Below are 14,804 nucleotides of genomic sequence, written 5' to 3' on the forward strand. Positions count from 1 at the left end.
GGTGTCTAGAATTTCTTCAGCAGCGGTAGCTGCTCGTCGCACCTTGTGGCTGCGATCCTGGAAGGCGGACGCAGATTCCAAGAAAGGTCTGGAAGCGTTGCCGTTTACCGGAGAAGTTCTCTTCGGTCCGGATCTGGATAAGATTGTGGCCACGCTGGCGGCAGCCAAGTCTGCCTGTCTCCCGTCGGCCGCTGCTCCTTCTGGTTCGGGACCATCGTCCTTTCGGTCATCTAGGGCCCAGGGCAGGCCCAAACCACAGTCGTTTCCTCGACAGGCTGGCCCTAAGAAATCGGTCAAGCCCCGGAAGCAGGCATGGAGTACCAGACGTCCGGCCCCCAAGCCAGATGACAAGCCTGCGGCCTGACGGTCCGGGCCTCCCTTTGGGGGATCCCAGGGTGGGAGGCCGCCTGCTACAGTTCGCCCAGTGTTGGTCGACCACTACGACAGACACTTGGGTTCTGGAGGTGGTTTCCCACGGATACGCCCTCTCCTTCCGGCACAGACCCCCGGCTCGCTTCTTCACCACGGGTCTCCCATCAGACCGGAACAAGGCTACGGAGCTGCGGAAGGTATTGCACACTATGCTCCAGGCTGGAGTTATAGTGGCGGTTCCATTCTCCCAGAGGGGCCAGGGTTTCTATTCAAATCTATTTTTGGTACAGAAACCCAATGGGTCATATCGTCCGATACTCAACCTCAAAGCACTCAACAAGTCTTTGCGGGTCCCGAAGTTTCGGATGGAGACCCTACGGTCCATCATTCTGGCGCTGGAACCTGGGGACTACTTGGTGTCATTGGACATACAGGACGCTTACCTGCATGTCCCTATTCTTTGGCGCCATCAACAGTTCCTCAGGTTTGCAATCAGCAGCGACCACTTCCAGTTTCGGGCGTTACCTTTTGGCCTGGCAACAGCACCACGTGTTTTCACCAAGGTGATGGCGGTCATGGCGGCTTCTCTGCGGCTGCAGGGAGTCCGCATGTTGCCGTATTTGGACGACCTGTTATTGGTGGCAGGATCTCCAGAGCTCCTGTTACGCCACTTGGACCTGACCATTGCACTGCTGCAACGGCACGGCTGGCTAATCAACTGGCAGAAGTCCACTCTAATCCCGTCTCGGAGGATTCTGCATCTTGGAGCCTTATTGGACTCGGGACAGCAAAGGATCTTCGTGACGGAGGACAAGATCTCTGCTTTACAGTCAAGGGTGCGCAGTTGTCTGCACAGCCGCCGGGTGTCCTTACACTCGGCGATGAGGTTACTGGGCTCCATGGTGTCGGTGTTCGACATGGTGGAATACGCCCAGTTTCACTCCAGACCTCTGCAGCACCTGATCCTGTCCAAGTGGAACGGGCTGACTCAGTCTCTGAAGTCCCAGACGATTGTGCTCACCCAGGAGGTTCGCCTGTCCCTTACGTGGTGGTTACAGACGACCCACCTCAACAAGGGACGTCCGTTCTGGGTTCCAAATTGGGTCCTGTTGACAACGGACGCCAGTCTTCGGGGCTGGGGAGCAGTTTCGGGTCCACACTTGTTCCAGGGCAGGTGGACGCCGACAGAAGCGGAGCTTCCAATAAATATCTTGGAACTCCGTGCGGTCTTCAATGCTCTCCAGCAGGCACAGCGGTTTCTCCAGGGTCGCCCGGTGCAGGTCCAGTCGGACAACGCTACCACCGTGGCCTACATAAACAGGCAAGGAGGAACTCGCAGTCGGGCGGCTCTCGTAGAGGTCTCTCGGATCCTGGTTTGGGCGGAGCGCAATCTTCTGGCCATATCAGCGGTCTTCATCCCGGGAGTGCTCAATTGGGAGGCGGACTTTCTAAGTCGCCAGGACGTTCATCCGGGGGAATGGTCCCTGCACCCGGACGTTTTTCAACTACTGGTGGACAGGTGGGGTCTTCCAGAAATCGACCTCATGGCGTCCCGGCACAACAACAAGTTGCCGGTGTACGGGTCTCGCACAAGAGATGAAGGGGCGTCTCTGGTGGATGCTCTGTCCGTCCGGTGGACGTTCCGGTTCGCATACCTGTTCCCTCCGGTCTCCCTTCTTCCACGGGTAATCCGGAAATTCAAACAGGAAGGAGGGACGCTCCTGTTGATAGCTCCCGCGTGGCCCAGACGGCACTGGTTCTCAGACCTTCAGGGTCTGTCCGTGGACATTCCTCTGCGGTTGCCGCTACGACCGGACCTTCTGTCTCAGGGTCCTTGCCTTCACCCGGACCTGACTCGGCTGTCTTTGACGGCGTGGCTGTTGAGACGGCCATGCTGAGGTCCCGGGGGTTTTCCAGCTCTGTGGTGCGTACCATGTTACGAGCTCGGAAACCGTCTTCCGCGAGGATATACCATCGCGTGTGGCATACGTTCTTCCAGTGGTGTCGACCGAGAGGTTATGCACCGCGGGAGTTTCGTCTGTCTCGGATTCTCGCCTTCCTGCAAGCGGGACTAGATCATGGGCTTCGCCTTGCTTCTTTGAAGGTACAGGTTTCGGCCCTATCTGTCTGGTTTCACCGTAGGATTGCTACAATCCCGGATGTGCGCACCTTTATGCAGGGTGTTCTCCGCATTCAGCCGCCCTTTGTTCCACCTGTGGCGCCTTGGGATTTGGCTGTGGTCCTGAGGGCTCTCCAAGGACCGCCGTTTGAACCACTGGGCTCAGTGGATCTTAAATGGCTAACAGCTAAGACTGTTTTCCTTCTGGCCATTGCTTCGGCCAGACGTGTTTCTGAGTTAGGGGCTCTTTCTTGTAGACCCCCTTTCTTGGTTTTTTATGGGAACAGGGCAGTGCTCCGCACTCGGCCCGAGTTTCTTCCCAAAGTTATTTCCCAGTTTCATATTAACGAGGAAATAGTTGTTCCGGCCTTTAACTCACCGGGTCTTTCCGTGGGTGAGGCCTCTTTGGATGTTGTGCGGGCCTTAAGGACTTATGTTGACCGCACTTCTTCGTTTAGGAAGTCGGACGCTTTGTTTGTCCTCTTTGGCTTCCGTAAAAAGGGTTGGCCTGCTTCAAAGCAAACTTTGGCAGCCTGGATCCGTATGGCTATTTCTGAAGCTTATCTTCATGAAGGCCTACCGGTCCCTCCTTCTCTGAAGGCTCATTCCACTAGGTCTGTGGGTCCTTCGTGGGCAGCTCGACGTGGTGCCTCGGCAGTTCAGATCTGCAAGGCTGCTACGTGGTCTTCTGTCCATACCTTCGTGAGGTATTACAGGTTTGACACCTTCGCCTCTCAGGATGCTTCCTTCGGGCGGCGGATTCTCCTTTCTGCACAGGAGCGTCCCCACCCTTAAAGGATACTGCTTTGGGACATCCCCAAGGTATCCTGTGGATACCCTATGGACCCTGAAGTAGAAAATATGAGATATGGTAAGAACTTACCCTTGTTATCTCTATTTCTACGAAGTCCATAGGGTTCCACAGGACTCCCGCCCTGTCGCACCTGTGCTGCAGATGGGCTTTGCTCTGGTCACCGGTTTTCCGTCTCCCTCTGGTGAGAATGTGATTCTTGTATGTGTCCAGATCTTTGTTCTCTCTCTTCCTTCTCCTCCTCCGGCCTATGGCTTGGTAACTAACTGAGGTGCCTTGGCCCGGGGGCGGGGTATAGGAGGGGGACCTAGTGCATCCTGGGAGGCTGAAAGCTTAACTCTTTGGTGCCCTGCGACTGACGTCACACCTATACCCCAAGGTATCCTGTGGAACCCTATGGACTTCGTAGAAATAGAGATAACAAGGGTAAGTTCTTACCATATCTCATATTATCTAATAGGCCGCTTGTTACACGCTTTGTCGGTTCAGCTAAATTACAGGAAACGCACTTCAAGTTTATGAATAGGGCATATGTGCTGCAGGCGCAAAGACATGCCATCTCAAATGATGCCTCTAGTGTTTGTCCCAAATGTCATTGTTCCTCTACAACTTTTATTCACAATGTCTGGCAAGGCAGTGCTCTAACGTCAAAAAGTTCTGGTATAAACTTCACAGTTTTATAATGGATTTGGCGATGGTCACCTTGCCTTTTTTTGGGGACATTTTTACTAGCAGATTTTACACTTCGGACCCAAACCGGTTTACCTAAAGGTGCATACACACAGAGCGATTTTAAAGAGCGATTTGAACGATATCTTTACAGTTATCATTGAAATCGCTCATTTAAAAGGTCCCTAGCAGCGATGCGCGGCCACGTATGGACGTTAGCGATATCGTCCATCGGCCGCGCATAGGGACACGCGGTCGATGATCGTGGGTCGCTATAGTCGTCGGTAAGTTGGTGGTGTGCTGGATGATCAATATTGATCATCCAGCATACCAGGGAGGGTGTCATGTATACCGCTTTTGGCTGTACTGGTGACATTAGCTAGGAAAACCATATTACAAAGGCGGCTCTCTCCAAATCCACCGTCAATAGCGGAGGTGAAAACTGAGCTACTTTATGGGTAGTCAGCTGATCACAATTTTATATGAAAGATGCAGAGCTCTTGATGATTTCACAGAAAGTGGGACTGGTATTTGGAATATCTACCTAAAGAGACTTCAGAACATATAATGCATTTTTTGTATTGTATTTTGTATGCCAATAAAAAAAATGGTTTTTTTTTTTAAATAGTGTTTTGGGGTGGGAATAACGACACTGTACCTGATTTTGAGTCACAAGCAAGTACAAATGCGGCCGCATCTAGCAATTTTTAGCAAACTATTATACGCCACAAGCTGCATACGTATCTTTAAGTGTTTTCGAGAGATTTTGATCAGCATCTCAGTCTTTTCTCTGCAACCACTGAGTGGGCATTGCTGGGTGATTAAGTGGGCAGCAACAGGGCATTCTTACATAAGAGAAATGTTCTGTGGGTGTGTTCTGGGCATGTACAGTTGCATCCTATTCTATGTCGTGTGTGTGTACATAGTGACTGCCAAATTCAGTTGCATCTCCTGCACATGTGTAAGTGATGATAGTTGCTCTCTCAGACAGAGGACTTAGGTGGTGTGATTACATAGATCTGTACGATTTGGTATAAGGGAGTATAGTTGCATTAACATTCCGTTCACAGGGCCTGATTCTGTAAGGATCGTAATTGCAAAGCTGCACGCAGGCTATAGATATATGATGTACGCACGCAGCAGCTTTGCAATTGCCATCCTTGCAGATATGGTAATGCAGCAGGAGGCATCATGCCTCCTGTGCATTACTTATCTGAGCTGCGTTGTCCAACGTAGCATCGTTTAATCTGCGTACCTTTGGCTGGCTGCGGTGACCCATGGGGTCTCACAGCCCGCCGCAGTTTAGGGGAAGAGGCCAGGAAATCTCCGTCAGCCGACGGAGATCCAGGCTTCTTCCCTCCCTCGAAATGGTGGTGACACGCCTCCGTTTCTGGAAACAGAGGGCATTGCCGCCCCATCCCCGCCCACAAACGGCAGCAGACTGTCAATCACTGACAGTCTGCTGCCAGTTTGCGTACAGCCTCGCAGACCCATTCTGCACATGCGCAGAACGGGTCTGGCACATGTGCAGATTCCCAAACATCGGGAACCTGCTCAGGCCCACAGTGTGTTTACATTACGTGCAGCTCAGAATCAGGCCTACTGTGTGTTGTGGTGTGGAGATGTGTGAATCGTATTAGGACACACAATATGTAGTACAAAGAAGGGTGTTGTTCTACTGTGTGGTGTAGTATACTGTTTCTTATTATTACATGTGGTAATAAGTTACAGTATGCAATTCAACAGGGGATTTTTGTACTTCCTGTTCCTATGCTTTATATATGGACATATGCACAGTTCTTATAATACGTATAATTCTAAGAAGCTGTTTGTACCAATTCAGTCCACTGGAATCTGAGCCTAGTATTTGTTTTTATACTGTATGCATGAATATTTGTACAGTACTGCATCTTGGGCCTGATTCTGAATTGCATGCAATGCTGATGTTCACATAGCTAAGAGATTTTTTGCAGTTGCTCATGTGCGCACAAAGGTGATATTGTGATCCAGACAGATGGTATCAGAAATGTGATGGAAAAGTGATGGGCAGTAACTGTGAAATGGCTAGAAATGAAACCAAAAAATTATCCATTTATACCCCTTTTACACCGGAGCTAAAACCCGGGTTTTTGAAGGGTAAACCCGGGCAGCTCCCTGGTGTAAAAGGGCAGAGGGTTGGATCGCCGGGTCGAGTTACCCGGCAATCCAACCCAGGTAACTAGCAGGGTTTAACACGGGCGTAGCCCGTGAAACCCTGCTATGGGAACAGCGCACTCCGGGTCACGATGACCTGGAGTGCGCTGCTAGCCGGCCGATTGGTCCGGCTTCAGTGGCGCTTGGAGATTACGTCATCTCCAAGCGTCCACTTTCACTCCGCAAAAGCCGGGTCTATGCAGACCCGACTGCGGTGTGAGCGGCGCTGACTCGGGAATATCCCGAGTCAGCGCCGGCAAAATTCCGGGTCTGATCCGGATAGGAACTTTGTTCCAACTCCGGGTCAGACCCGGAATTTAGGTGGAAAAGGGGTATTAGTGGAGTGTCACGGGTTTGTTAAGGCAAGCGGCTGCATTCACAGACACACAGCCGCAGGGTATACAGAGAAACTGTCATAAGACTGGTGGAAGTCATACTTGCCCACTCTCCCGATTCGGCCGGGAGCCTCCAGAAAATCGGGTGCCCCTCTCAGCCCCCCCTCACAATTTCCACAAAAAACCCCGCAACAGGGGAGGGCGATGACTTGATTCGCAGCTGAATTGCGTCATCGTGACCCCACCCCCTACTTCACAATGCCGGAAATATTGGCATTGTGTAGAGGGGGCGGGGCCGAAATTATGCAATTTTGTGGACATGCCTCCACTCCGCCCCCGTTAACGAGAATTGTCTCGGGCCACGCCCCCTTATGCAGCGCCACGCCACCCTGCTTTACTGACCTGGCTGCTTCCTCCCGGAGCGAACTGCCAGGATGTCGGCAAGTCTGGTGCAAGTATCGATGGTAGCTTATAAGGATGGTCCAATCGATATGAAAGTGGGCATCTCAGACCTTGTGTCACGGACTTGGAATAGGTTTCCCCAGTTCCTGGGGTGAAAGCTGGGGTCCCGTGTTGGGGAAAGAACCGGAGGCGTGGGTCCTGTATATAAGACTTCCTCATCCACAAATATCAGACGTTGGCTAGACCAGTACAAAGGTGCGGAGTGTAACCAGCTGGGAGGTGTTCACCAGTGACCCCCACCAATCAGGATATGGGTTTAGCTGCACCCAACTGGCAGGTCGCGGTCCTTTGCACTGGTGTCCGATACTGTGGGTATGGAGTACGATATACGATGGCCCGAGGAGATTCTTCAAATAGAAGTATGGCACAGGAGGAGGACAGGAGACCTTGGATGCCGGAATGCCAATCTTCCAGAGAGAGAGAGAGAGTCCTAGACGCTAACTTGCGTCAAATGTAGCAATAGGAAGTGAGGGTTGCCAAAGAGGGGACCTGGACGCAACCTTGCGTCAGGGGACGCTGTGGGGAAAGTGCTCACAGGCTAGATGATAGGACGCACAATAGCGCTGTAGATTGGCACTTGGTGCACACAGACTGGGTGTTTGGATGCACTGTTGCACTGTAGTAGGTACTCGATGCACACAGATCAGGTGTAAGCGCACTGTTGCAGAGTGAGGTGTACTGCGTCGGGCACACAGGATAGATGGTACGAACACTGCTGCACTGTAGTTGGTACTCGATGCACACAGGTCAGGTGTAAGCGCGCTGTTTTATATACTGTAGTGCAACTTTGGTTCATTTTTGGGGCGTGGGTCCCCCAGGATTGCCTTTGTTGATCTGTTTCAAGGCACCGCATTATAACACATTTTTCTTTTATAACACATTTTAACCCTTCACTGTTTGTTTATTATATATGTACTTCACTTTTTATTTTCATTCTTTATATGCAGCAGTAGCTGCTCCTAACTATCTCTTTCACACTGCACTTTTCTTACTATGGCGGTGCCCTGGGGCGGCTTAGCTGGGCTAGTTTGGGGGTGTCCTGTGCTCTGGATTTGAATCATAGTATGTTAGGGACCTACCCTACAGAGGTTACCTGGATATGGTGGGTAGGCCCATAACCTTGGCCAAGATTATGCTAAAAACCTCTATTGATTGCAAAATTGTATTGCATTTATATACAGTCAGGTCCATAAATATTGGGACATTAACAGAATTGTCAGATTTTGGCCTCTATTCACCACCACAATGGTTTTGAAATGAAACAAACAAGATGTGCTTTAACTGCAGACTTTCAGATTTAACTTGAGGGTAATTACATCCAAATCGGGTGAATGGTGTAGGAATTAAAACAGTTTCAATATGTGCCTCCCACTTTTTAAGGGACCAAAAGTAATGGGACTATCAACTCAAAAGCTATTTCATGGACAGGTGTGAGCTATTCCCTCGTTATTTTATTATCAATTAAGCAGGTAAAAGATCTGGAGTTGATTCTAGGTGTGACATTTGCATTTGGAATCAGTTGCTATCAACTCTCAATATGAGATCCAAAGAGCTGTTACTATCAGTGAAGCAAGCCATCATTGGGCTGAAAAATCAAAACAAACCCATCAGAGAGATAGCAAAAACATTAGGTGTGGCCAAATCAACTGTTTGGAACATTCTTAAAAAGAAAGAACGCACCGGAGAGCTCAGCAACACCAAAAGACCCGGAAGACTACGGAAAACAACTGTGGTGGATGACAAAATAATTATTTCCCTGGTGAAGAAAAACCCCTTCACAACAGTTGGCCAAATCAAGAACACTCTCCAGGAGGTAGATGTATATGTGTCAAAGTCAACAATCAAGAGAAGACTTCACAAGAGTGAATATAGAGGGTTCACCACAAGATGCAAACCATTGGTGAGCCACAAAAACAGGAGGACCGGATTAGAGTTTGCCAAACAACATCTAAAAAAGCCATTACAGTTCTGGAACAACATCCTATGGACAGATGAGACAAAGATCAACTTGTACCAGAGTGATGGGAAGAGAAGTAAAGGAACTGCTCATGATTCAAAACATACCACCTCATCAGTGAAGCGTGGTGGTGGTAGTGTCATGGCATGGGCATGTATGGCTGCCAATGGAACTGGTTCCTTTGTATTTATTGATGATGTGATTGCTGACAAAAGCAGCAGAATGAATTCTGAAGTGTTTCGGGCAATATTATATGCTCAAATACTTCAGAACTCATTGGACGGCGCTTCACAGTGCAGATGGACAATGACCCAAAGCATACTGCAAAAGCAACCAAAGAGTTTTTTAAGGCTAAAAAGTGGAATGTTATGCAATGGCCAAGTCAATCCCCTGACCTGAATCCGATTGAGCATGCATTTCACTTGATGAAGACAAAACTGAATGGAAAATGCCCCAATAACAAGCAGGAACTGAAGACATTTGCAGTAGAGGCCTGGCAGAGCATCACCAGGGTTGAAACCCAGCGTCTGGTGATGTCTATGGGTTCCAGACTTCAGGCTGTAATTGCCTGCAAAGGATTTGCAACAAAGTATTAAAAAGTGAAAGTTAGATTTAGGATTGTTTAGTTTGTCCCATTACTTTTGGCCCCTTAAAAAGTGGAAGGCACATATAGAAACTGTTGTAATTTCTACACAGTTCACCTGATTTGGATGTAATTACCCTCAAATTAAATCTGAAAGTCTGCAGTTAAATCACATCTCGTTTGTTGCATTTCAAAGCCATTGTGGTGGTGAATAGAGGCCAAAATATGAAAATTCTGTCAATGTCCCAATATTTATGGACCTGACTGTATTATTAATAATTTGGAGTTGTGCACCTGAGATTTGTCTGTTTTTGTGCCTGCAATTAGTCTCATCAGGTAGCAGCTCCCATTTTATAGAGAGATATATATATATATATATATATATATATTCAGGGTGTGCGGTCCAGAAATCTTTCCCGTAAGCGCACTGTTGCAGAGTGAGGTGTTACTGCGTCAGGCACACAGGTTAGATGGTAAGAACACTGCTGCACAGTAGTTGGTACTCGATGCTCACCGGTCAGATGGTAAGAATACTGTTGCAGAGAGAGAGTTTGGTATGGACCTGCACACAGGCTACATGTAGATCACACTGTTGCAGAAACGGTCAGTACTTAGTCACCAGTAACTCGAGGGAATCTGGAACGGAATAGTAGCAAAACACACAGGTAGCGACAACGTTGCACAGGCAACTCCCTGTGATCCAGAATCTGGCTGATCCCCTGCAGTAGCAGATCATTGGTGTACAGCGTCAGCTGACCAGCACCATGCTACCATTGGGTATGGAGTCGTCAGGTGATGCAAACTGTCATGGCTGCATCCATGACGGCCACTACAAAAACCAGGCACGGGGCAAACCAAGGCAGTACACATGGCACTAAGCAGAAGACTCAGCACGTTACCCTGCACCTGACGTCTGACCACATGGGAGATCAGTGGAAGCCGGTGCAAAGGTGAGCAACGGTGGATTCTAGGCCGCAACCTGACACCTTGCACATTCGGCTACACAGATATACACAATGAAAGGAGTTTATAGCTGCATTTGCATAACATTGCGGACAGTGACAGCCAGTAGACACTGCTGCATGTGCTTCTGCATGCACTTAGAATAAGGCCTCTTGTGTTCTGGATGCTCAGAGCTGTCCCTATTACTGAGAGGGATGGGGGCAGCGAGCACTACTTAGCTGGGTTGGTTGGAGGTGCACGGGTCAGCGATCGACCCCACCTGAAAAACTCTTCTTTCTGTCCACTACTGCTGCTGCCTTATCTGTGCAGCCGCAGCAGCACACTGGGCATTGAGAGAGAAGAGACTACAGGTGGGCCCCTGGACTGCCCCTCACCCCCTGGAGCCGCCCTTGTGCCGATTGCGCAGTGCCGCATACTATTTAATTACAGGTCTTTGGGGATGGGCGTGGCCACGCCCCCCCACCCCAGGTATATATTTTCTACCATTGAAGTATTTAAGACTTGGATACCATTAAAAAAGTGGTATAGAAACAGTTCATGTACTTGAATGTATGTAAATATACCGTGCGTCACACAGAGAATCACCCACAGACATATCTGGTGTACACACGCACCATCGATTTATATCGCTTGTCGCTTGAACTAACGATATATCTTTCAGGTGTGTACCCAGAAATTCTGAGCAACCTATACTAAAATGTATGTGTAGACATGTAAATTCTGGGGATCGTTACAAAAGTAATATTGCATAAATGATCACTGTGGACACAAAAAGAGAAGTCACGAGGTTCCGGAAGACACCAGACCTTGTGGCCAGGTTTTTTTTTTTCAAGTAGTAGTGATACAGAAATGTGCACAATATAACATTTAGAAAGCTCTCCGCTGCACTCCAGAGCTCAGTAATGAACTGCAAAAGCTGCAGACCCCCTCTGATTCTTTGTTTGCACAAGTGCACTTATTTGTTCACCATATTTATTTATTACAGTTATTTATATAGTACATATATATTCCGCAGCGCTTTACATATATGATGCATTTCTTTGTTCTCTGTCATCCTAGAGGTGGTGGAAAAACTTATAAAGCTATATGTACCCTCCTGCAAAGCAAGGAAAATACTATCAATTTTCCTCAAAGGGTATCCTTTGATCTCATTTAAACAATCGTCAAGGAAATGCTCCCTCCAGACGTGGCCTTCTTAGTACATAAATCCATGCTGTTATATTTAAAAATATTTGCACAAAGGAGACTTGCAACATTTCAATACAGTATTTGTTCAGCGTGTTTGTACAATTAAAAAGTAAATTTGAATCTGAGAGCAACCGTCATCGCACATAGATATCTATTTTATATCCTTGTTACAGACAGTACAAGCTGTGTCACTTTACAGGGAATAAGTACGTATAGCGATTCCTACCATCTCGGAGGAGGCTGGTTTTCCCTGATTTAATTTATTAATTAAACCACTCCTGCTCTCGTTACGTCTCTTATCAGGAAGTGAAAGAACCTCATGTCCCCAATTATCTAATACTAGATGGTTTGTTGTGTATGAACATATATTTAAACCATCTCTAATTAAATATTTAGCTTACTGTATATCTTTGTATTCCTGTACACACACAATTATCAGCATCATTGAGCAATCTAATTACTTTGTGTAGGACTGATCCTTAAGCTTGGGTACACACTGACAGATATATTGGCCAATCAATTGATCGGCCAATATATCTGCTGCCCGTCGGCCAGTGTGTACCCGCGTTATGTCGGTGAACGACATATCTGTCCATCTGCAAGTGTGTATGGGCAGACCGCCCGTACACACACAGCGGCAGCCGCCGGGAGGGGGGCAGGACACGCCCCCCGGCCGCCGGGACCCGCGGCCAGACACAGATGATGGCTGTTCAGAACGACCATCATCTGCAGCTCGATCTGCAGATATATCTATATAGTGTGTACCCACCATAAGAGTTCACAATCTGTAGCAGTGCTTTTCAGGTCAGACACTGCTTAATAATGATGAATCAATAGCTCCCATCATCATATGGGGCTCTATTGATCATGTCCGAACGAACCCCGATAATTAATATTTTAACTTGCCGCGAGCGCTGGAGCAATTCATCATTGCCCTGATGCGGAGACAGCTGATCCGAAAATCTCCCCAGAACTTTTCACTGCTCCTCGTTTTCCTTCTCTCAATTGGTTTATAGGACGGCGTTGAAATGGATGATACTGATGGAGCATCGTCACTGCAACACGCCTCTTTTTTGCTCTTAATACCTTCTACTACACTTTTTGATTCAAATGTTTTTGGCTCTCCAGTTTCTCTTGTGTAGCCGTTTGTGGGTGGTGACAGGGGCTGGACATTATAAGCGGGGGAGTGGAGGTGCGAACGCAGGCGTGTTTGAGCATCTTAATGTTGTTTCAGAGGCATGCATAATTAAGAGGAAGCGTCATAGTACACGTCACCTGGCTGTTTTTTACACTGAAGTGCTTGCAGTGCTTGCGGTAGGGTATGGTCTGCCTCAAGCTCTGCAGTCGCATCCGATGGTACCCGATGTACCGATGGTTGCATACACTTCCTGGAGATGATGTGCTCTGGTGGGCGTCTGCATACACAAATCGATCACATGCCAAGACATAGTGGGCGTGCTAATGCCTTGCCGTGCGATCGCCTGCCTTGCTGTGGGTTGGCTGGATTTGCATACACCAGGTGCGAGCGGGTCTGAATCGAGCCCTCAGTCTTCTTCGCCTCTTCTATTAAGCAGCCCAAGCTTTATTTTTATGATTTATTTTTCTTTTAATTTTTTCATAACAGCAAGCAGCGTTAGACAGTCGTCCTGGACGTCTGCACTGCTGCTCCATCACCCCTCCGCGGCGCCCTAACTCCAGCCCTCGCTTAGGTACTCTCGGCGGGGCTGCGAGGGGACCTGCCTCGACTCCAGCCCTCGCCTATGTACTCTGGGTGGGGCTCAGAGGGGACCTAGCTACCAGGACTCCGAGGACCCCACACTGCAGCCAGGACTCAAGGGGACAGGTAAGGCGGGTTCCCACGTCTTTACGCAGTCTTGCCTCCGGTCTCAGGAGTCAGACCGAAGGCTCTGATGTGGACACCGGATCTACCGGGACTCCACTAGACTACCAGGGTATAATATACTGGCGCAGGGGACAGAATACTATGGCCAGGGACCCGGTGGTTGATGTCAGCATAGGGGAGAAGGCTCTCTCCCTGTGACCCCTCCTCCAGCTCAGGGCGCCATTCCACTGCAGTCTTGCCGCCCATGAGCTGCTCCTCCGTCACCCTCGCCCCCACAGAGACTCACGCTAGCCATTTTCTGCATCAGCCTCAGGTCTTCGGGAATGCTGGTACCGGTCTCCCTGTATACCTCTCCCAGGAGCCAGGTTATACAGCGATATTTCCTACCAGCCACTGCGGTCTGTGTAGTTAAATTTAGCGCCCACTGCAGTTATATTGTATACTCTGTATTGTATGTGACTTGTGCTAGCGCTGCTGTCTGTTCTTTTTTTTTTTCTATAACTGTCAGCTTATACCTTTCCCTTTCATCTTAACCCTGGCATCTACCTATCTTTGTGAGGGCTATCACCTACTGCATATCTGGGTTGCTCACTGCACTGTGCCAGATTGTGTGCTACAATTATCATTGCAGCTGTGTCTAGCAAAGACAAGAATAACATGCAGCCTGCTGCTCCCACTCTGGTGTCCTGTTTAGCAGGCTTAGCTTCAGAGGATCTCATTCAAGATGGTCTAAGTGCATCTTGTTATGTACGGCACCTGGCCCTTCAGCCCCGGCATCCTCTCCTCAGGAACCCCCTGGGCTTCTTTTTCACAGGTGTTGGCAAAAATTGTGGACCACCTAGTGGCCCCTGTGGTAACTCCCCCTATGTAATGACCACCGCAGGTACTCCCTGCAAATCCTTTGCCTCCCCCATGGGTAGACGTACTTTCTACCCCAGTGCAGAGTCTGGCAGCTACCTCTACAGCCTTTCAACAAATGCTGCAAAAGGAGAGACCCTTACCTAGTAAACCTACTAAGCGTGCTATGTTATCTTCCCAGTCCACCCAGCTATCCGTTATCATCTGGGGAGGCAGAAGATGCAGACCTCTCTCACTCTGACTCCCCCTCGGAGAGGAGGAGACCCCCTCTAAATTGAATATACCTGCACTTGTAAGAGCTGTAAAATCTATTCTTCAAATGGAAGAGACAGAACCCACACCTAGGGCAAAAGAGCCACTATTTAAGCGATAAAGGGTTGTTTTGCCAGAGTTTCCTCACTCGGATCAGCTATCTGATCATATGTGTGAAGCATGGAATATACCTAGTAAA

This window comes from Taudactylus pleione, unplaced genomic scaffold (assembly GCF_031769625.1).
Source record: "Taudactylus pleione unplaced genomic scaffold, aTauple2 ptg000069l, whole genome shotgun sequence".
In the NCBI taxonomy this organism is placed as follows: domain Eukaryota; kingdom Metazoa; phylum Chordata; class Amphibia; order Anura; family Myobatrachidae; genus Taudactylus; species Taudactylus pleione.